The sequence below is a fragment of the Rhinolophus sinicus genome, linkage group LG03, assembly GCF_036562045.2.
Source record: "Rhinolophus sinicus isolate RSC01 linkage group LG03, ASM3656204v1, whole genome shotgun sequence".
NCBI classification, from domain to species: Eukaryota; Metazoa; Chordata; class Mammalia; order Chiroptera; family Rhinolophidae; genus Rhinolophus; species Rhinolophus sinicus.
In genome coordinates, this window is record NC_133753.1 from 124,091,279 (window position 1) to 124,116,014 (window position 24,736).

Genomic DNA, 24,736 nt, shown 5'->3' on the forward strand with positions numbered 1-24,736 from the left:
TTCTATGCCAGGCCAGAGGAGGTAGAGGTGTTCTGTGCTTGAATACTATGCTAGGACACAGACATCTGTGTGAGACTGTCTATGGCCCACCTTGCTCGATGAATCTCAATCTGTTTTAGGCCTGACACCTCTCTGAAGTCTCATTCTAATACCAGGTCCTGAGACCTTCAGGTTCTTATGTTCATACTCATCAACTCTCTTTGGCAGAAGCCATAATAAGCCTGAGAAACCAAGGATTGTATAAAAAAGAAAAAAAGTTTTATAAAAACCCAAAGGTTTACACTTTCTCATACATATGTTGGAAATTCTCTGTGGTTCAACCTCTCCCCGCCCCATGAACTCGTGACAATCAATGATGATCAGAGGTCCGTAGGTCACTTTCGCTGAGGTAAACGCAAATCGTTTTCATCATAACAGCACTTTGGGCATTCCAAGTGAGTTTCTGGAGACAAAGAACTTAGGCCTTGAGAAGTAGACAAGTTTCTCCTACAATATGATATCAAGAAATGTAATAGCAAGTCCCTGCTACAGACCCTCAAATCACATCAGTCTCTTCTTCTGAATTTAGTATGGCCATGGTCTGTCTGCACTAGCTTGTCATACAAAGGAGAGACACATTATTCAGGGGGGTGATCATAAAATCAGCACTTAAGGCAAAAATTAACAATGAAAATTACCTTAAAACTTTCCTAAGTCTTCAGTTGCTCTCCGTATGAAGTGGATGCCTTGTGTTTGGGGACAGTGTTGTATTTTAAAAAGTTCCTTTGCATTCTGGAATCACATTCAGTGTGGCGAGGTGCTCACACTATGAGGGGTACATCAAGGGAAGAGCACTTTACATCTCTCGGATTCATCTTTCTTAAATTTTATTTTATGATTTTATTCATACAACATGTTCAGAATCTCAGATTAATCTTAATTGGGGATGTAAATGGAATGTGGAACAAAGGTGTACACATTATTATATTATTATAATTCTCCCTCTTTTGATAGAGTAAGAACAGAACTATATTAGACACAGTTGTTGGTACTAAGAAACATGCAGGAACTTGATCTTAAGGGATATCCAGTTCCACTCCTGAGACAGTTAAATAATAATATAAGAAATAAGTGGCAGTATAGAGGTCTCTTAGATCTGGATCATTCACTGTGACTTCATTCTTAGGTTTCATGTACTGGAAGTATATCTACCAATACTCCAGGTCTCCATGACCCCATGTTATATGGAACAGAACAGAGTTGGTCCTTGGTGACGGTCCTAGAGCATCTCCTTGCATCTCATTGGATCTGATTAGTTCACATGGCCATTCTAAACTCATCATCATCACAAAGAGTAGGAGGATGGTAAGAGATGCAAGCTAGAATATTGTTCTTTGATTGATTATTCTTTAATTCTTGCACACAGGGGTAGAGTTAACTCCACTATAAGCACTTGGGCAGAATGAGGAAGAAGTTGGTGTCCCAGAGGAAAGTTGGGGTTAATGCAATCTGGAAAAAGGTAAATGGATACTGGGGAGAGAAATGAGATTCTTAAAAACGTTAAAAATGTTGGAAATTTCTGGGCAGAAGAGTGATATTGCATAGGATGCTTAGACAATGTTATAAGCGAGGTAGGATGGAAGGGAGACATCAGATCAAAGAAGCAAAAGGCTAAACTGGATGGGATTAAATTCAAGGGTCAAGGGAGAATTGCACCCTGGGTCATGCCTGGGAATCACATGGATGAAGCATAGAATTCAGAGGTAGGCAATGAGGAATGACTGAACTTCTGCATACCTATTTGAATTTTGGTGCAAAGTTGTTTTGTATTCATCTGTCAGTCCTAGGCCCTTTCCCTTCTGGAGTGTTTGCAAAGTGCCTGAGACCTTATGGGTCACTCAGGGGAATAGCTGTCATCTAGGTGAAGGGTTTCACTTTACTTAAGTATGATTAAAAACAATTTCCAATGATTATTAATGGAGTGAAAGTGATTGTACCTTCTCATTCTTTCTTTCTGTCTCTCCCCCAACCCCTCTTTCTCAACCTGCTTAGGGTAACTTTGAAAACAGTGTAGAACAAGGGCAAAATTAGTTCCCCAAAAGATCACTGGAGTTTTCTTCTATGTTTTTGTAACACAAAAATGAGATTAATTGGAAAGTGGCAAGATTGAAGATATGTTTCAATTGCTTTAAGCAAAGGCCAACTTTAATATAGAACATTTGTATCCTTTATTCTGAAAACGATTACGAGCTGACTTACTCATATATATATTACAGAATTCATTTGCTACTTAAAACCATGAAATTATCCAATTGAGTTTCTACATTTCTCTTTTAAAAACTTGTAAAAGACAAAAACAAGAACATGTAACATTTTATATATTATCATGTTAATTTCTTAGCAAGGTCTATATTATTATTGCATTTAGAAATATATGTTATTATTGTGTTGGAATTGGCAGCAACTTAGACTGAGGCCTTTTATTAAAAAAAATAAGAATGGAAACTTCTTTTCCATGAGAGTATGGGTTAGCCTTGCTTTGTTTTGAAGATCTAATAGCTGCCATATGTTACGCCTATTAAATGAATGATGTAATTTAGGCTGCATGTTGTCCTGCCAACTGCTCCATGCTGCCTCCTCACTTTTAGTGCATATTACTCCAATACGTCCATATATCACCCAGCAGTGTTAGTCCTTGGGCCCTTAACCCCATCCATCACCTACATAGGCTCTATCTCCTTCCCTCCAGAATTGAAACTAATGAAAAATAATGGTAAAGCTTGGCAAAGCGTGTGCTTGCAGAATAATAATCAGCCCAATATTCTGGCTCATGGATAGAAAACCAAACGGAGGGTTGATGCTTAAGACAAAAACATGATGTACAATTAAGAAAATTCAATCTTCTCCAGGACACAAGAGACAGAAAAGTGCTTTCTCTTCTGTGAAACATTAGGTGGTGCATTTCTCTACCCTAGTGAGCAGGATGATGCAATGAGAATGATCAGAACAAAACTAAAGTCACTGATTGTATGTTGTATTCCCTTAGCTTGTGCCACGTCTTATAGCTCCTGTCGAGAAAGATAAAAGTTCAATCTGAGTATCTCAGATATTTATGCATCTATAACTTACATATTTTCCATTTTATAATGGGGAAACAGAGGGCCAAATTTCTTAATGACTTGTTTCAAGTTGCCTTTTATGTATCAGTGTTGATTAGAAGGAAATTTATAGGTATTAAAAATTACATTGGGAAAATCCATTATCAATGATTCTATAAATTTAACTGAAATCTATTTCTTACCAGCCAAAATTGCACTGTGCTACAATTACCTTGGGACTGTTTTTATTACCATTTTCCAGTGAGTAAGTCAGTGAGACTTTTTTAAGCATTGTAAAGGAATCCCCAAATTTGCCACAGTGTAGCTTGAAAGACTTATATCTTTGTATTCTATCTTATGTATTCATGTGTTAGAACTACTGATTGTAACTCAACACCCTACTATACTTTTAATATGGCAGATTTCTCTTGATAATTTGTATCTTCATATATTTCAGAGTTCTCTGTTTTTTATTCTTGTTGTTAAATTAGGATTGGAGAGATAGTTTTTCTTTTTTTAATTTACACCTTTTGCAGGTCCAGCAGGACCTAAAATTAATCCTTTCCTTTATGGGGAGTGCATTAACAGTTGTATTCTTATGTAACCTGTTGGCTCCCATTTGTCACTTTAATGAGCTTCCCCATTTCCTACTGTTTGACAATCTGTCCTTTTGGCATCTTAAAACTTCCTGCACTATCCCTCCTTTGGTAAATGTATTGGTTTGCTAGGGCTGCCATAATGAAGTACACCAAGACTGAGTGTCTTAAACAACAGAAATTTATTTTCTTACAGTTCTGAAGACTAGAAGTCCAAGAAGAACGTGTCAGCAGGACTGGTTCCTTCTGAGGGACATGAGGAAAGGATGTTCTAGGTTCTCTTTGGCTGGTGGATAGTCGTCTTCTCCCTGTGTCTTCACATTGTCTTTCCTCTGTACGTGTCTCTGTCTAAATTTCCTCTTCTTATAAGGACATCAGTCATATGGATTAGAACCTACCCTAATGACCTCATTTTAACTTAATTACCTCTGTAAAGACTCTGCCTCCAAATACATATGGTCACATTCTGAGGTAGTGTGAGTTCCTCAACATATGAATTTTGGGGAGGCACAGTTCAGCCCATACCCGTGGGAAAGAAGAGCACAGAGATATTTAATGCCACCTGGCATTTCAAGGGTTTTGAATGGATCTCAAAAATATGAATTTTAGTTATCAGTTAAGAAACATATTGGTATGTTGCATAGTTCTATTAGTCTTCTAGCAGTCAGAATGCTAACCTGGTAGGACTTAAACCCCATACATGTCAAGAAAACAATGCAATCTGAGTTAGCAGGTGTGGGACGTAGAGATCCTAAAACAGAAATGCGGAAAGAGATCCTTTAGAGATTTACGTACCAAATAGTAACAGAAATTAGATATTATTTTTAGTCATGTAGGGGTATTTTCATTAAGGTTACACCACACCCATAAACTAACACTCACCCACCCCAAAATTTCAACATGGCATTGTATTGAATATGTGCTTATTTCATGAGAGTCCACAGTGTAATTTCTCTATTGTCTTCAAGTCTGTAAATGTAGGAAGAGATCTCTAAATAATTATAAAAGATTGTGTAATGATCCCAAAATAGCCAAATAGCCTATTTCTTTGGAGTCATTATAAAAAATAGTACTATATAAAGAATCATATATTACTATTAGGTTGGTGCAAAAGTAATTGCGGTTTAAAAGGTTAAAACTAGTTGCAAAAACCGCAATTGCACCAACCTAATAGAAGGTGGAAAAGATCGGAAGCTCTGTGAATAGCTTTTGACTGCTAATGCCATCATTTCCTCCTCTGAATCAGAAGTTGTGATTGAAGTAGAGATCTGCATGTTTTTTCATCATGATCTAGTGACAATGGCTTAGGGAAAGGTTGGTGGGTTGTTAAATTCTGGAGATGGAAGTTAGTCTGGGAGTTGATTCTGCAGCCTTTTACTAGATCAAAGCTATGTCTGCTCGCTGGGTTTCCAGCTTAATTCTGAGGACAACCCAGGGAGTAAAGCCCTATATCAGAGGAGAAGAGGGTAGAGGGAGCTATCCCAGCCTCTTCCTCCATGGAAAGTGACTTGGCCTTTTAAATTGTCACTCTGGGTTAAAGATGCCAGATCACATTTGTTATGAGCTGGATCTACTTCTCCCGTAGTGGTCACATTCAGAGGAGGGTACAAGGAGGGAAATGGAGGCACTAAATAGCTCCACTCAGCTGCTTCTACCAAAGGTTCTCAAAAAGGCTGGCATGTCATATATTCCAATTTAAAATGCTCCTTAAAAAAGCATACATTTCTGCATGCTGCCCATTTTGCTTCAGTTGTTTCTGGATAAGGATTACATTACACTGGAGTATGTTTAGCAGGGTCTTAGAATTTCCTATATTAATCTGCTTGTTGTTCTTTAGAAGTCACATTTTTGGAGCTACATATAAAATAGGGTGAGTTTACTTTAGAAACAATGGCGATTGCTGTCAAGTGTTTTCTAAGCAGTATTTTCTTGAGCTATTATAAAGGGCAGCGCTCACTAATATGCTTAAGTGTAGAAATTGCTGTCTCACTAATGGATAAAAACTGGACAGCTTATCCCTTTTCTCAGAAAGTATTAGTGATTTCCTGTGGGGGGAAAAAGTCGGAGAAAACCCTTCCTACACTCTCTCCCAGTTTCCCATGTTATTTTCTGTGGCCTAAAGAGATATGCATCCTGTTCTCCTTTCCCAATTTATCATTTCCTCTCTTATACTCAATCCCCACACACCCACAGGGACCAATTCTCACTTGTACTGTTTTTGTTGTGAATTTCATTTATTTCTATAATCCTTCAAAATGACTCAAAAAAGTGGATGTATATGTATTCTTAGAGGTGTCATCTCACTTGTTTTTAAATTATAACACCAAATGGAATTTTAATCAAGTTTCTTAGCTCAGTTAAATAAAAAGTTTAGGTACAAAGCAAGAGTTATAGCTACTATTTTCAATAATGGTGAAAATATTATGGTTGTAAATGATAATTCTTTATCTTGTAGGCTAGGGAGTAGAATAATCTAAAGCCTCTCACTTGTCAGTTTTGTCCATGACATGAGTAGATCAATTCAATGTGTACATTCTTCAAATTCTCAAGAGTCTTCATTCAAGGGAGGGGCTGGACTCATTATGTGTGTGTACTGTCAGTCCTTGCTAAAATGGTGGACGTCCTAGACTCTTGTATTCACATTTGTGGCCATTTTTTTCTTTTTTCCTTTTAAAATCAGATTAGGCATATGCTAGAGTCAGTGGCTGTGTTAAGCTACACAGTTTGAGAGGAAAATTGGTAGTATTTGGAAAGCATTTTTAATGAAAGCCTGTTTATTTTTTGGAGCAGGTACTAAATGGATTAGTCAGAAAGTGGTTGGAAAAATAGGCATTTATTCCTCTGGGTACTTATGTGAGGGCAGAGCGCTGAAAGCAAAATATTTACAGGCACGTTGATTGATCTGGGAGCCAGTTGGAAAGTATTGCTAAGGATAGACTTGTTTTGATAAATGGTAACCATCGCCAAGATGGCAAAAACATGAGAAAGAGAGGGGACCATACTTCTTTCCTTTTTGTAGGGCCAATCAATTCCACTTTATATTTCAACCAACTAAGCCATTCAAAGAGAGGATTCCAAAGAGATCTACAAGTACATTTTAAAAAAGAAAGGGACAATCATTTTATAAGCAAGTGCTTGTAGTGTCTTCACTGGTCAGGAAGTCAGAGAATATCCCTAAGTGAGCTAAATTATCAATTAGTTTTGCCACCTATGTAAAAAGGCTTAACCTGGTAAAGAGCCATTTCCTCAGAGAGATGAGGAAAAGGACATAAATTATGTCACATAGAGGCTTTTGAAAAGTAGGCCAACCTAGTGTAATCCATCAGAAATTTATTAATAATTTATTGGACTCAAGGTTTATTTGTCATTTCTTGTCTTCAAATGAGCTAAGGATTCACAATGTTGTTTGGACTGTGAGAAGAATTTATTCGAACTCTGACATGTCAAACTAGTCTCATCATTCCAATAAAACAATGTTTTAGGCAAAAAATGCAGAGAAAAATGGGACTGGGCAGAGAGCTGGATCACACAGACAAAGCCCTGGAGACCACCAGGAAGACAAAAGGAGCGACTGCAGGTTAGTGCAGGGCAGCCTGACAGCTAAGGAAGGAGGCTTGGAGTGGCATGGGAGACGCTATTCCTTACCCGAGGGCTTAGAGAAGGGTTAAGATCCCAGGCTTTGAACCATAAGTGTTTAAGTCTGATGCAAAATCAGTACATGATACACTGAACCTGGGCAATCTGAATGTTTGAGGGATAGGTGTAGAAAGCCCCAGAATAAGAACAAACTGCAGAAACACTACACTGATTTGGGACAAAAAGGGGGTGACTATGCATCCAAAACCTGACAATGGAATAAAGAAGCTAAGCTACCAGATCTAATGGTGGTGCAAGCTATGTCTGTGTCCAATACGACTCTGAATCAGGAGATGAATCCGGCATCAGTCTCACCATATGTGGCATGCAGCCGTCGCCCACACTTAGCTCAGAAGGAGTCCAGAAAAGGGGTGTGGAAACTGTAGCCCTCATTGTCTTCAGGCTTCCTGGAATCTGGGGCCATGGCCACTTGGTTAGCATTCTTAAAACTGGAATTTTGACAGGATTATATTTGTTAAGCCTTGTCAGTTTTCACCCATAGTGAAAAACTATTAGAAAGAAAAAAGGTGTCATTTGCTTGTTTCAGAAACAGGCAGTATGGGAAAAGCAGAATGGGAGATGGCACCTGTGTTGGCCTTTATGGGGAATCACTGGACAGCAGTGTCTACAGCAGTGATTCTCAATGTGGGGGTGAAGTGTTTTGCCCCAGAAGAACATTTGACAATATCTGGAGATATTTTTGATCGTTAGGACTGTAGGAGAGCATACTATGGACATCTAATGGGGAGAGGCCAGGGATGCTGCTAAACATTCTGCAATGCACCCCAAAAATTGTTGGGTTCAACATGAAAATAGTGCAGAAGTTAAGAATCCCTGGTCTAGAGGCAAGTAAATGGTCCAGCTGAAAACAAGAGAAGGGAAGGGGTCTCCCCACCAGGCCTGGTACAGGAAAAGGGTGAAGACCCTGTGGATGGGAAACTGCTAGAGAGCAAATAATGTCCGCAGGGTGGGAGTGGGATGGGGTGGAATGGATTGGGGAGTATTTAGAGAAATGTTCTTCATTCCTTAACAAATCTATCTAGATGAGAAGCTAACATCTGTTGCTTTAGAGGGGGAGTTAATTTTCTCTGTTTGTTTTCTGGAGGGATCTTTGGTCAAAGCCCTTCTTGCCTACATACTCTCACTTTTCAATGTCTTCAGAGCCAGAAGGAGGAGATAAGATCTACTTTCTCTTTTCGGTCTCCTTTCCCTTGAGAAAAATCTTCCCTTGACATTGCTCCTTCCTCAAACTATCATTTGATTCTCTACTTTCTTTAATGGCCACCGAGTGGTTTCTGCTCAGTGCCTCCATTTTCTTCTCACACACAACCCATCCTTCCTACTATTTGACTGAGTTTATGCGGTTAACGTTCATCCGTGCTTCCACTTTGCTCTACCCAGCATCATTTATCTTATTTTATTTTTATTAAATTTATTGGGGTGATACGGATTAGAAAAATTATAGGCTTCAAGTATACAATTCTATAATACATCATCCATCTGTTGCAGTGTGTGTTCACCAACCAGTCAGTTCTCCTTCCATCACCATGTATTTGACCCCCTTTTTATCCTCTTCTACCACGCCCCTTCCCCCTTAACCTCTGGCAACCACTAAACTGTTGTCTGTGTCTATGAGTTTTTGTCTTGTTCATTTGTTGCTTTCAGTTTTATATCCCATATATGAGGGACGTCATATGGTTCTCTACTTTTTTCTGTCTCACTTATTTCACTTAGCATGATAATCTCCAACTCCATCCACATTGTCTCAAATGGCAGTATTTCATCTTTCCTTATGGCTGAGTAATATTCCATTGTATATACACACCACATCTTTTTTTTTTTTTAATCCAGTCATCTATCGAAGGACACTTTGGTTGTTTCCATGTCTTGGCCACCGTGAATAATGATGCAATGAATGTAAGGGTACATATCATATATCTTTACACATAAATGTTTTCAGATTTTTGAGATAGATACCCAGAAGAGGGATTGCTGGGTTCTATGATAATTCTATTCTTAATTTTTTTAGGAATCTTCATACTGTTTTCCATAGTGGCTGTGCCAATTTACATTCCCACCAGCAGTGTATGAGGGTTCCTTTTTGTCCACAACCTCTCCAACACTTGTTATTACTTGTCTTGCTAATAATAGCTGTTCTAACAGGTGTGAGGTGGTATCTTATTGTGGTTTTGATTTTTATTTCCTTAATAGTTAGTGAAGTTGAACATCTTTTCATATATCTCTTGGCCATTTGTACATCTTCTTGGGAGAAGTGTTTGTTCAGGTTCTCTGCCCATTTTTACTTTGGATTTTTTTTGTTGGAGAGTTGTATGTGTTCTTTATATATTTTGGATTGTAGCCCTTTATAGGAGGTGTTGTTTGTGAATATCTTCTTCCATTCGGTTGGCTGTCTGTTTTGTTGATGGTTTCTATTGCTGTGCAGAATATTTTTAGTTTGATATAGTCCCATTTGTTTATTTCTTGCTTTACTTCCCTTGCCTTGAGGTCAAGTTCATGAAATCATCTCTGAACCCAATGTCCATAAGCATAGTACCTATGCTTTCTTCTATGCAATTTATTGATTCAGGTCTTATGTTTAGGTTTTGATCCATTTTGAGTTATTTTGGTACATGGTGACAGATAGCAGTCTAGTTTTGTTCTTTAGCATGTGGCTTTCCAATTTTTCGAGCACCATTTATTGAAGAGGCTTTCTTTTCTCCATTATATGTTTTTGGCTCCTTTGTCAAAAATTATCTGCCCATACTTATGTGGGTTAATTTTTGGGGTCACTATTCTATTCCATTGGTCTGTGTGTCTGTTTTTGTACTAATACCATTCTGCTTTGATTACTGTCACTTTGTAGTATAAATTGAAGTGGGGAGTGTGATACCTCCAGGCTTGTTCTTTTTTTGTCAAAGTTGCTTTGGCTATTCAGGCGCTTTTGTGATTCCATACAAATCTGATGATTTTTTGTTCTGTTTCTTTAAAAAATATCATTGGGGTTTTGATGGGGATTGCATTAAATTTGTACATTGTTTTGGTAATATGGCCATTTTAACTATGTTGATTCTTCCAATCCATGAACATGGAATATCTTTCCATTTCTTTGTGTCTTTTTCTATTTTTTTAAATAATGTTTTATAGTTTTCAGTGTATGGAGCCTTCCCATCCTTTGTGAAGTTTATTCCTAGGTATTTCATTCTTTTTGTTGCAATTGCAAAAGGAATTTCTTTTTTCATTTATTTTTCTGAAATTTCATTGTTAGTATATAGGAAAGCAATGGATTTTTTTTTTTTTACATTGATTTTGTATCCCACAGCTTTACTGTATCTGTTTATTGTTTCTAATGGGTTTTTTTAGTGGAGTCTTTCAGGTTTTCTATATAAAGAATCATGTTATCTGCAAAAAATGACTATTTAACTTCTTCATTCCCAATTTGGATGACTTTTATTTCTTTCTCTTGCCTGATTGCTCTGGCTAGGACTTCCAAAACTCTCTTGAATAATAGTGTGGTGGAGGGCATCCCTGTCACGTTCCTGATCTTAGAGGAAAAAGCTTCCAGTTTTCACAATTAAGTATGATATTAGCTGAGAGTTTGTTATGTATAGCCTTTATTATATTGAGATACTTTCTGTCTATACCCATTTTATTAACTGTTTTAGTCATAAATGGATGTTGTATCTTGTCAACATCTTGTTGCATTTATTGATATGATCATGTGATTTTTATTTTTAATTTTTTAATGTGGTGTGTCACATTGATTGATTTATGTACAAGGATGGTATGAACCATCCTTGTGCCCCTGGAATGAACCCCACTTGATCGTGATATGTAATCTTTTTAATGGATTGTTGTATTTGATTTGCTAATATTTTGTTTAGGATTTTTGCGTCTGTATTCATCAGAAATATTGGTCTGTAGTTTTCTCTTTTTGTGTTTTCCTTACCATATTTTGATATCAGAGTAATGTTGGCCTCCTAAAATGAGTTAGGAAATATTGCCACTTCTTCAATTTTTTGGACGAGTTTGAGGACAGGTATTAAATCCTCTTTGAATGTTTGGTAGAATTTAGTAGTGAAGTCATCTCATCTGGTCCTGGACTTTTGCTTTTGGGGAGGTTTTGGATGATTGTTTCAATTTCCTTACTGTTGATCGGCCTATTTAGATTTTCCAGTTCTTTGTGATTCAGTCTAGGAAGGTTATATATTTCTAAGAACTTGTCCATTTCTTCTAGGTTATTGAATTTGGTGGCATATAGTACTCTTGTATTATCTTTTGTATTTCTGTGGTATCCATTGTGACTTCACCTCTTTCATTTCTTATTTGTTTGTGTCTGTGTCTTTTCTTTATTTTTCCTTAGTGAATTTAGCCAGTGGTTTGTTAATTTTATTAATCTTTATGAAGAAACAGCTCTTTGTTGCATTAATTTTTTTCTATTGTCTTCTTTTTCTCTATTTCATGTAATTCTGCTCTAATTTTTATTATTTCCTTCCTTCTGCTGACCTTGGGTTTCATTTAATCTTATTTTTCTAGTACTTTGGGATGTAATGTTCCATTTTTTATTTGGCATTTTTCTTATTTCTTGAGATAAGCCTGTAATGATATAAATTTCCCTCTTAATACTGCTTTTGCTGCATCCCAATAATTTTGATATGATGCGTTCTCATTCTCATTTGTTTCTATGTATCTTTTGATATCCCCTTTATTTTTTCTTTGACCCAATCGTTCTTTAGTAGGATGTTGTTTAATCTTCACATATTTGTGTTTTGTCCCACTTTCTTTTTGCAGTTGATCTCCAATTTCAAAGCATTGTGGTCGGAGAATTTGCTTGGTATGATATCAGTCTTCTTAAATTTCCTGAAGCTAGTTTTGTGTCCCAACAGATGGTCTATCCTTGAGAATGTTCCATGTGCACTAGAAAAATATATGTAGTCTGGTGTTCTAGGATGAAATTCTCTGTAAGTGTCAATTACGGCCATTTGGTCTAATGTGTCATTTAAGGCTGATATTTCCTTACTGATTTTCTGTTTGGGTGATCTATCCATAGCTGTCAATGGCGTATTTAGGTCCCCTGCTATTGTGTTTTTATCATTTTCTCCCTTTAGTTCTGTTAATAGTTGCTTAATATATTTTGGCGCTCCCTGATTAGAAGCATATATATTGGTAAGTGTTATGCCTTCTTGTTGTATTGTACCGTTTATCATTATGAAATGTTCATTTTTGTCTGTTGTTACCTTTTCTATCCTGAAGTCTATTTCATCACATACAAGTATGGCCTGATTTTCTCTGCATGCCATTTGCTTGCAGCATCATTTTCCACCCTTTCACTTTGAAAAGAGATGTGTCTCTTGTAGGCAGCATATGGTTGGATTTTGTTTTTTGATTCAGTCTGCTATTTTCTGCCTTTTTATTGGTGAGTTCAGTCCATTTACATTTAAGAGGATTATTGATATATGAGGATTTCCTATAGCCATTTTATCTTTGTTTTCTCCTAACTCGGTGTCTCCATTTTTTCTTTGCGTTTCTGTCTGTTATTTTAGTTTGGCGGTATTCTATGATTTTTTTTTCCCCCTATGTTTCCTCTTTTGTTATGTTATGTGTCTCTGTTCTGGATATTTTTTTTTTTTTGAATGGTTACCATTAAGTTTATGTAAAAGTGTGTTTCATATATACAGTAGTCCTTTTTCTTCAGCATGAATCTTATCTTCATTCCCCATTGCAAATTCAGACCTTTACCCTCTGCTCTTTTATATTTTTGTTGTCACAAATTATCCCTGTTTATGCTATGAGTTCATTTCTAAGTTGCAGTAGCAAATCGTCTTCTTCGTTTTCTTTTTTTTTTAAATGTTTTTATTTCCTTTACCCTTTATGTTATGCTTAGGTATATAGTGCCCTATACTGTGTAGGGATTTCCATTTCCTATTTCTGTCTGTCTGTTAGTAGTCTTACTCATAGTTTTGTATTTTTTTGTCTTTTGGTTTCAAGTAGAATTACCTCCTTAACAATTTCCTGTAATGCAAGCCTTGTGGTACAAAATTCCCTCAGCTTCTGTATATCTCAAAAGGTCATTATTACTCCTTAATATTTAAAACATAACTTTGCTAGATATACGAGTATTATTCTTGACTGGTAATTTCTGTCTTTCAATATTTTGAATATTTGATTCCACTTCCTCCTGGCTTATAGAGTTTCTGCAAAAAATCTGATGATAATCTAATGGGCTTTCTTTTGTAGATTACTGTCTTCTTTTCCCTGGCTGCCTTGAGAATTTTTTCTTTGTTATTAATTTTTGACAGTTTCAATATAATGTGCCTTGGAGAAAGCTTTTTAGGATTGTGGTAATTAGGTATTACCTGTTTGCTCCTTGGACTTGAGGACCCAGTTCTTTCTATAGGTTTGGGAAGTTCTCGTTGACTATTTGAATAAACTCTCTGTACCCTTCTCTCTCTCTTGCCTCCTTCTGATATACTCATTATTCTTATATAGCTCTGTCTGATGAAGTCAGACAGTTCTTGTAGAGTTCTTTCATTTCTTTTAACTCTCAAGTCTCTCTTCTTCCATTTGTGTCATTTCCAGATTTCTAACTTCGATGTCACTGATTCTTTCCTCCATCTGGTCAGCTCTATTTTCTAAGTTTGCTATTTAATTCTTCATCTCTTTTATTGAGTTCTTCAGCTCCAAATTTTCTATTTAGTACTTTTAAAAAATTTCAATCTCTTTGATAAAGTATATTTTGTTCATTGATTTTATTTATGATTCCATTAAACTGCCTCTCTGTGTTTTCTTGCATCTTGTTGAGTTTTTTCAGAACAGCAATTTTGAATTCCCTATCATTTAAGTTGCATATATCCATGTTTATTTTCTGCAGATTTTCCTTTTTTGTTTTCTTCTGAGCTGCCTTGTTGGTTATTCATTATAATTGACAGATTATTTCTCTTTCTGGGCATCTACAAAAATGAATTTTGCAGCCGGTTGATATGAGTAGGTCTTTCTTTTGTTTTCCAGCAGGTAGCACTGGGGAGTTTTATTTTCTTTTGCCCAGTTCCAGCTTCTTTTGGTGGAATATTTCCTGGAAAGTTGAGCATCACCTCTGTGACCAGGTCCCGTAGGTCAAAGGATATCACCCCCATGGGAGGATGTGTTAGACAATTGAGTTCTGAACCCCTGAAATCCCAGTGCTGCCCCTGTAGCCAGATGCAGAGTTGTGTGCCTCAGTAGCCCAGGGTATCCCCGCTGGGATCATCCACGAAAGGTGGCGGCATGGTGGGCTGGGTGAAGTGACGGGTGTGTTTCTGTCTTTGTTTTCCTGCAAATAATGGCAACTGCTAGACCACAGCTTCTTTGACCCTATATCTCTTCCTTTGTTGCTGGAATTAGTCGTAGTGTAGGTCTGCCACTCAGGAACTGTCTCTCCAGTTCTCAGGGCTGTATATATTCTGCTGTTTAACTTGACATTGCTACGTGTGTTTTTTCTAGTGCTTTCTGCTAGTACAGGAGTGTGCCTGGGAGGCAAGCTGTGGGTGGGTTCTGGGAGGCAGCCAGGCTCCATGGCTTTGTTTTCCACCTGGCAGTGAGGGCTGTTAGATGAAAGCTGTCACATTCCTGTGTTTGGTCTTTGCCCCAGGGTCTCTGCCCCAATCACTGGGTTCAGCCTTGTTATATTCTGATCTCTTAGGCTGGAACACTGGGAGCCACAGGAAGTGCACCTGTCGTCTCAGTCCTCCTCTTTCCCCGGACCACAATGAGCTCCGGGCTGCCTCTGCAGCCGTGTCTCTGCATTTCCCCTTTTTCTCCTCCCCTGTTCACCCCGATTCACCCACCTTCAGATGTTTCAATGTGTGGATCTCTCAGACATTTTTGTGTGTTGCACAGGGAATCATTTGTTGAATTATAGCTGTTCAACTTGCAACTTCAAGTGGAGAGGTCACAGTGGGGACCCCTCACACCGCCATGCTTCTGACATTACCTCGTTACCCAGCATCATTTAAATAGTCCTTATTCCACTTGTTTCTCTCTGGTGTTTAACACTATTGTCTAGACATTTTTTTTTCTTGAAATTCTTTCTTTCCTTTGGTTATCTACACCTTTCTGGTCTCTCTTTTTCACTTCAAAATCCTTCTCTTACCCCTTTTCTAGTTTAGTGCCTACTCCTGGTCTTCATAACTGTCTTCTGTCCTTCTTTAATATATTTTGCTTGTGATGTCTTCTCACACTCCTCCATCAACTCACTCTGGATAGTTCTTTTGTCTTAAATCGCCAGACCCAGGGCAAAACTCCTCTGACCTATACGTCTCTTGCTTCTTACGTGACTGGCTTTCCTTGTCTCCACTGAATCAGATTTGCTTCAAGACTTTGAATTTCTGCTCCAGTGGGACAGTTCATTTTTCCCCAGTAAGTGAGCAACCATTAGCCACGAAGTTACTTATCCACCAAGGTTCCAGTTTACTGACCCTATACCTGCCTCATTTTACCATACAAATACACTGTAGATGAATTTCCAGTTTAACTAGCTTGGCTTTCACAGTCTCCCACTAATGTGCTAAGCTTAGAACTCTTATAACTTGATTCTTTTCCCTTTCATTTAAGTCTTGCTATGCTTTCTCCTAGGTAATATTAGTATTTATGAGGCAAGAGTCTCTACTTCCTTGGGTCCAAGAGTGGAAGCTTGAAAATGTCTGGCTCTGAAGTATAGAGAAGCCAGTGAGCAAAAATGGGGGAGGGGGGGTAAGGAGGCGTTTTGGAACTTTTAAAATCACATGATGCAGGCAATTGCCACACTGTAAGCTTGACTCTGGCATATTTAATGCATTTTGTGTTTAAATCTTCCTGCTTCATATGGCAATTACCATCCTACAGAGCAAGAACAGTGGGGTCTTGAGAGCTTGTCAACAAGAGTAAAAGAAAAGGATATGAGTTGGAAAGAAGTAGAAGGAAATTAAACTGACTTCCAGGGTTTCCCTGTACTAGCTATCATTCAAATAATTTAATAAGTCTGATGTGCTTTACTTTAAATACAGTTTTGAAAATTTGCATGAAATGAATTCTGCAAATAAAGTGCAAATATTCAGCAAATATTTCAAACTTACTATTTAAAATTCACTCTGGTAAATTTGATTAGGTTGCAAAGAGTGCTTTAAAATAATGACTTTCATTTCATAGAAGCTATATCTTCCAATACCAGGTTTGTTTGAATTTATTCCAAATTTGATTTCATAACCACATGTCCAAGAAAATAATTTCTATTCTGCCACTGGTCAATATCTATGTTAAAATGGCTTGCCTGAAGCTGGCCCAAAGAGAATTTAAAAATCTGATCTTTTTTCTGCTTGCTTTTCTCAGTTTTGAAAGCCAGGATGAGCAATTTAGGCTAAAATAGTACTCTGTAGCCCAAATCAAACAAACTATCCCAAATCCTTTGCAGATTTTTCACTTCTTTTTGTGCTGTTACATTTCATTCTTTAATGTCATCCAACTCTTCTTTTCTACTCAGAAAAAATAAAGTTATTGGGATTTATTTAGTTTTATATTTCTAAATGTAAGTAGGGGAAATTAGTGAGGATAATGGGGAAGGTGTGGTATTGTATTTAGGTTACACTAGGTAGACATTTAACTCAATGTTTGATTAATTCATAAAGGAAGATATGAACAAGGTCTGAAATTCATGTAATTCAGAAACATACAATTTCTATATTTTTCTACCATTTTAACTGTATTTCCTAAAACATTACTTATGAGAGAAAAGTCAAGCTAGAAATTACAAGTCATAGACAGCAATGGGTATTCCTTAAAGTTGGCAGAAAAGTTCAGTAAAGATATCTAAGACACTCATAGTAATTCAGTTTAATTAAAATTTTAATTCATGAACTTCAGACTATGTCCTGTTGTTTCTGTGGGTTGATATTTGGCAGAAAAAAACCCCACCACATTTCACCCAACAATGAGAAAAATTAGAGGGTTTTTTGTTTGATTTGTTTGTTTTTTGTTTTGTGGCAGATCGCTGTTGGAGATAACATTTTATCCATCTCGAAAAGTGCTATTTATAAGGTAGGTGAAATTCTATTACTGCCAGTTTATGGAAGCATGAATTTCATAACAGTGAAAGCAAAGCTGAATGCAACCAGTAGGTAGCCCTGTTTCTGATTGTTTTCATCTTGAGAAACATCAACAAAGTATAATTTTGGTATTTTACTTAGAAATTTTACTAATTTACTGAGAAATATGCTGTGAGTAGGTAAAGTCCACAGAATACAGCATCAAGGCTTGAAATAAATCACCAGGGCCCAAGGAACAAGTGAAAAGGTAATTTCCACATTGCATTCTAAATCATCAAGATTTGTTTATCCTATATTTTTAAATTAATATGATATTAGCAAAGCTTCAGTTTCATAATAGAAATATCAGCTCATAGACATGGACAATAGTTTAGTGGTGCCAAAGGGTAACTGAAGTGGGGGTGATCGTAAAAGAGGGTAAATGGGATCAAATATATGGTGATGGAAGGAGAACTGACTGGGTGGTGAACACACAATGTAATATATAGATGATGTATTACAGAATTGTACTATGTAATTTTACTAACCATTGTCACCCCAATAAATGTTAATTAAAGAGAAAAAAGAGATATTAGTTATTCTCACAAGGGATTTTGTTTTCTTTTAAATTCTTAAGATTTTATTTAAGCAAAAATCAATTGGAATCGATCAGTGTCAAATCAGAAGTGGTTTCCGTTCTCCCTTTTTTCCCTTTTTCTAAGGTGAAAAATTCAACCATCAGTTTCATAACTGTCTTGTTTAGGTCCACGTGAAGGAATCTATGGGTAATTGTTTGCCAAATGGTGTGATGGATTTCCACATTTCTCTCCCACACATTCAGTCCATTCTTCCTTATGCAACCCCAAATAATCTTTAAAAAGTTTTAATCAGGTCAAATCATCTTGCTTAAAAATGCCATTGGACTGTAAACTATAAAGACCTTGACATTTTTGAAGAGTACACGCCAGTATTTTATTTTACTTTTTGGTTGAATGTCCCTCACTTTACAAGTCTGATATTTCCTCATCATTAAATTCCATTTATGCAATTTTGGCAGGAATATCACACAGTTGCTTTTTCTGCTCAGTGTATCACATCAGGAAGCATACAGTGTCAGTTTGTCCCATTATTAGTAATGTTAAATTGAATCACTTGGTTAAGGCCGTGTCTCTCAGTTTTCTCTGTTGTAAAGTACCTATTTTTCCCCCTTTGTAATTAGTATGTACTTTTTGGGAAGATGCATTGAAATTATGCAAATATCATGTTTCTCAGCAAAATTTCTTCTAATTAGTTTAGTACCCATTGTTGATTCATGCCTGATTCAATTATTAGTATCATGGTTGCCACTTTTAATTCCATCATTCCTTTTATATTTATTTTATATAAACATATTGCTATATATTTCCCTCCTCCCTCTTTTTTCTTTTTCATTCTTTTTTTTTTTTTGGTGTGTGTGTGTGTGTTTCTTTTTCTCTTTCATTAGCATGGACACATGGATTGTTATTTTATTCAATGAGATAAAACTCATTACTATCATTATTTATTTTGATGCTCAATTTGATGCAGTTTGGCCAGTAAGAACTGTTAAGTTGCCCTGTGTCCTTTTGATACAAAGTCACTATTTTTTTAAATGACTTTTATTTCCTGGCATAATATTTGGCAGATGGATCTAGAATGTGATCAGACTCAGGTCCAGTACCTTTGGCAAGACTCTAATTGGTGTGGAAAAACCATAAGTCTGGTTGTCTCTATTGTGATGTGAGCAGTCTGTATCTCTTAATTCATTGAGTTCACAAAATAATGATTACCCAGGGGTATAGTACATAATAGAAAGGTAGGATTGAAATAATGAATGAGTTCCCTATCAATATCTGAAAGTGACCAATGACTACTTTTTGATGTTGTTCAACTTACGGATTTAAATATATGTGGTGGATTTCAATTGCAATTATCTTTGTTGAAGCTCAACTTATACATCTTTGGCAGGTGGGAGCCTCTTCAAGTTGATTCCTGGGGTTTCTTTTTTTTTCTTTTTTTTTTTTTACATAACCATAATAATTTTTGATGGCTTCCTCCCTTCTGGCATGAAAAGATGTTCCAGATTTATTTTATGTATTTCCTCCCCAGATTTAGAATCAGTCCTGTTTCTGAGACAGTCTCTCTCTCTTTTTAAATTAAAGTTTATTGGGGTGACAATTGTTAGTAAAGTTACATAGATTTCAGGGGTATAATTCTGTAATACATCATCTGTATCTCACATTGTGTGTTCACCACCCAGAGTCAGTTCTCTTTCCATCACCATATATTGGATCTCCTTTACACTTATCTACCAGCCCCCTCTCCCCCTTACCCTCTGGTAACCACTAAATTATTTTCTGTGAGACAGTGTCTCTTGATCTTTTAAAGAATTGTTACCCCCCAAGAGAAAAAATTACATTAAATTAAAATTATATTAATATATCCTTAACAAAGGAAATCAAATATTAAGGAATAAAATTTTTGTGTGTGTGTAGAATTGAGCTTTAGAAAACCACAGACCATTGTAATGTAGGATTTTTTTCATCTCCCCAAAGCCAATTTCCTCCCCATTATGGGACACTGTTGCCTTACTGAGGGCACACTCCGAGAAACCTGGGTTTATTTTAGTGCAAATGATATTTCAAGACCAATCTGAGCACTAGGGATACCCCAGTACTACTTAACATCTTCTTTATTCTACCTGCATCTCCTTTCTTCCACACTGTGAATCCCATAGTTATTCCCTTGCTTTATTGTACATTGTACAATAACAAACTCATAATAGCAATGCTACTGCTATTACCACCGATATCATTACTCCAAACAGTTAAAAATTTGCTCTGCATATGTTCTCCTTATTCTCCCTCCCGCTTCCCTCCTTTTTCAATGATTCTGCTGTCTATGTTGTTTGAGCTTACAATCATTAAGTACTATACTATCTCTCTTAATACTCATTTAGTTCTACATGAAACTATTTCATGCTTACCCTCATATCTTATGGTAATCTCTCTCTGGTCATTCAGGTTGTCTGAAGCTTGTTCTCCAGTGGAATCCTCAGGAAGGCTCATGGGAACAATAGTCCCTAAGGTTTTGCACATTGATGTCAATATGTGCTCTTTACACTTGAAAGTCAGTTTGGATTGGATAAAATCCTTGGCTCACATTTTCTGTCTTAGAAGTCTTAACTATCTATGTTACCTCATTTTCTTGTGGCACAAAACAGTGCCTAAAGATGACAATTAGATGAAAATCTATTTTCCTTCCTTTATGTCATTTGCTCATTTTTAAAAATGCTCAAAGGAAATTTCTCTTTTTCTTTAAAGTCCAACCATTTTACTGGTATATGTCTTGGTATTGGTAATTATGAATCTCAATATGTAGTTCCAAGAAAAACTTTCAGGGACGTTTTATTGAATTTGTAGTTTTTAACAAATGTTCTCAAACCTTGCTTGGGTTTTCACAGAGACTCCTATTTTCTGTGTTGGATCTTTGTCTATGTGCGGTATTTACTCCTTTTCTCTTAAATCCTTTTTAAACTCTGTCTTCATTTCTTTTTTATTTTTGTCTTCATTCCTTTTTAATATTTAATTTAATACTTCTTTTCACCTTATAAATCTTATAAGGCATTATGTATTATGTTTATTTGCTTTTCTGCTCTAGACTTCTAGTTTATTCTTCATTACTGAAATGTTGTTATTTTTAAAAATTTATTTCTAATTCTTTTGTGAGTGGGGAAAAAGGGATATAAAACTTTTGCCTATGTTATAGGCTGTCTACTAGGATTTAGGGATACTACTTAGAATCATATTTAGACACAATCACGGTTGCTCAACTCAGACTTACGGAATTTTCAATATCTGCATTTTGTATTTCCATTGACTTGTAGTTGTTTCTTATTAATATATTCAAAACCATCTAAAATCATGAGACTGAGGCCCTGAAAAGTCCAATGTCTGTGCAGTGATAATGACTAGATCTTACATTGATTCTATTGAATAATGTCATAGAAACCAAATTTATAAAAAGACAAACTTAAACTTTGAGACCACAAGTCTATACCAGTAAGTGTGCTTTGCTTGCATATAAGAAAACTGAGGTAGAGAATACAGCAAATGTAATGATTTATGTACCTGGAAGTCCTGAGTTAGGGCAGATTTAAGGTTGGTTTCATTCACCAACTCAAAAATGGCATCACGTACTCATTTTCCCACCATTTTCCTATTCTATCTTGGTTCCATCTTTATTTCATTGTTGAGAGCTGAAAAGCACATTGAGACACTATAAAATATTACAGCATGATTGCCAACTACTCCCAGGATTACAGGCTTCTTCATCTAAATCCAGGGAGAGAGGAAGAGAGCTGGCTTCTCATAGCTTTCTCAGAAATGCACACATCAATTATTAGTATTATTTTGCTATGTTTTAAAAATAGGGATTTTTCTAACACCATTATTTTTTCTACTATTATTAGTTGGCATTCTACTGTCAAAAATGTTTTTCCATCCTCTCCTTCCCTCCCTTCCTCCCTCCCACCTTCCCTTGCATCATTTATTTCAACATGAAATCATAGATTCTTATTTTATCCAATGGATTATAATATGGTGATTATATAACTTATTTTTAATGCTAAAAATGTTCTAATTTTTATTGTATTTTGAGCACTTCTTACTTTCTGAAACAAGACATTCCACGTTCATCTTGTGTTTCCCCTACTCTAACACTCAGATCAACCATTTCTCCCAAGAGTCCTGTTTCCTTGAGTGGAAAATTGTATTTACAAACAAGATCTGGGTGCCAGATATGCTCATTGTTACTGGTGTGTCATTGAATCTAGGTTCTCCTAGAGGCTGAGCTAGGAAATACATATACACATACACAACACAATACTTCTTAAAATATGATTACATCCTAACAAAAGATTTCAGGGCAGATTTGCCATTTAATTGTAGTTGAAAATGAGAGACAATTTGTTGATCCTTATGGTTCTAGTTTGGTAAAATGTATGTAAAGAGAGCCATTGAATACCTTTAATCAAGGACAGGATTTGAATCCTTTGAATGATGTGTCTATGCTTCAGTAACACAAGAAATAACCAGTTTGTGACCTAAACAGATCACTAAAGACCTAAAGAGTGTATCTGAACTTTCAATATTTATAACAAAGCCTTGCGTATAGCCATATATCTATGTATCAGTTTTGGTATGTTCCTATGAAACAGATTTGGAAATGTTATGCCAATTTTACAGATGGGAAATCAGAGAAGACCCTCAGGGTCTTAGTTATAGCCTTATTAGGACATGTCTTTTGATTATTAGTTTAATTTTTGTTCCATAGTCTCCATTGCTTTGTAATCAGTGCAGTTTGCTAGGGCAACCCCACCATTTTAAGCAATGAGTACATTTTACACTCTGTCTTATGGTGGCTGCCATTGTTCTGCCTCACTAGTCTTTCAGAGATTAATTAGTATCCAAAGTTTAAAAAAAAAATATCCAATCCTGAAATTTAGGGGATTTGAGTCCCCCTCATACGTACCTCAATAGTACTTGTCAAGCCTCAGGTCTTCTGTATGGAGTTAGGAATATTTCTTTGTTTGCTTTCCAAGGAAAGACCATGGGTACTCATCAAACTAACTTATAATTGTGTGTTGCAATTATTTTCACCTGTAAGAAATGGTTGGCATCAAGTCACAGGAAATGCTCTGTGACACTGGAATTTGTGCAGAGGTCGGGCATCTGGTTCTGTGGACATGGCATAGATGGGTATTAATTCATCACAGACCCATAGGCTTCCTTTTTGAGGGAACTTAAAATACTTTAAATTCACATGGACTCTTCTTTCAATGAAGGAGCAATTCAGGGTAAAATTGTGGGAGAATTTCTTCACTCCCTATGGAGTGGGTTTAGGCAGCCCACCTAGAGTGAAGTTGTCTTACTGTATAAAAGGGAAATTATTTTTCAAAGCTTTGTGTTCAGATTTTAAAATTTATTCAACTGAAGCCTTTTAAGTAAAAACAGAAAGTAAATAGATGGGAGCAGATGAGAGAGAGATCCAGGAAGCATAAGGAATAGTAGGTATTTATAGCTTTTTAAAATAAAAGTAAATCTGTAAAACACTTGAATACTCTTAAAACACTTTAAACTACTTTACTGTCAACATTATATTTCAGTGAGATTGACCCAGGAATCTTCTTAAGTTCTGTATTCAAAAGAAGAAGGAAAACATACTTGAATCATAGTTGCATTGTGGGTTAACTGAATTCACTTAACGGTGACTCTTCTTTGTTTAGTAAGTGTACATTATCTTTACCAGGTATTATTCACAAGGTGCTTTTAGAAGTGGAGGTCTGGCATTTTTATATTTTATCCCTTTTTGGTTTTGGTCTGTAGTGAGTGAGAAGAACTGATTGAATTTTATACGGAACTCAGAGCAATTTGTTATACTTTATTCTTTTCATTGTATATATGAGGCATCTTTCTCATGTGGCCACTGCATCGAATAACTTGATGGTTCTATCTATGACCTTTCTTAAATTGAAAACATTGATTAGTGATTTTCCGGAAGAATTCTGCCTGGTCATTTAAACTTGGGCTTAGAAAAAGTAAGGCATATATATATAGGGAATTTTTCTACCAAATAGTGTTATTTAGAAAATTTAGTATTCTCAAAAGTCTTTTGATTTCATAACTTGTTTTTATTCAAAACAGAAGATCTTGAAGTAATGAGGCTCTAGGAGGTCTTTCATGACTAATTGGATGGAAGTGCTTCTGTCCTCAACGGCACGCCCTTAACCTGCCATCATTCACTGCGGGATAGAATGTGGACTTACCCTTTGGTTTCTGGTGTTCAGTGGATGTTCTTGTAATGCTTAATATTTATGCATCAACTATGCTGACATTTGGTATCAAGAGATAGTCTTTCTTTTTAACTTTCTTTAAATAAGAATTTGCTAAAAGAAAGTACAGAATGAAGATAAAAATATTGATGGTGTCTATTTTTAGAGAAGAAAGTCTTTCACAGAAAAATAATATTTAACTTTAAAAGTTAAAGTTATAGATTTTGTAATATAGACATTTTATAATATGGACAAATTGTTAACCATGACACTGACACTGATTTTTTTTTCTTTAAATGAGTTATCAATTCAGAAAAGAGTGAACTTCATTTAGTTTTATCTATTTGAATTCTATACATGGAATCATTCTGTGTACTTCTGTATCTTGCTTCTACTGTTCAATGATATGTTTTTGAGTTTCTTCTCTATTTATGCTCTTAGTATACAGCTTCCTTATTGCCACTGCTATGGACATTGCAGATTACAAATATACAAGTTTATTTATCTGTTCCACTATTGATGGATATTTGGATTGCTTTCAATTTT

At 36.1% G+C, this 24,736-nt stretch overlaps 1 long non-coding RNA gene across 1 annotated transcript in view; it reads left to right on the top strand.

Annotated features, from left to right (window-relative positions):
- The window catches only part of LOC141570676 (uncharacterized), a 285,839-nt gene that overhangs the window by 22,605 nt on the left and 238,498 nt on the right, over nt 1–24,736 (top strand). Inside the window, exon 3 of the long non-coding RNA XR_012494975.1 lies at nt 17,303–17,353. This is a non-coding gene — a long non-coding RNA (uncharacterized LOC141570676). The remainder of the gene's footprint in view (nt 1–17,302; nt 17,354–24,736) is intronic.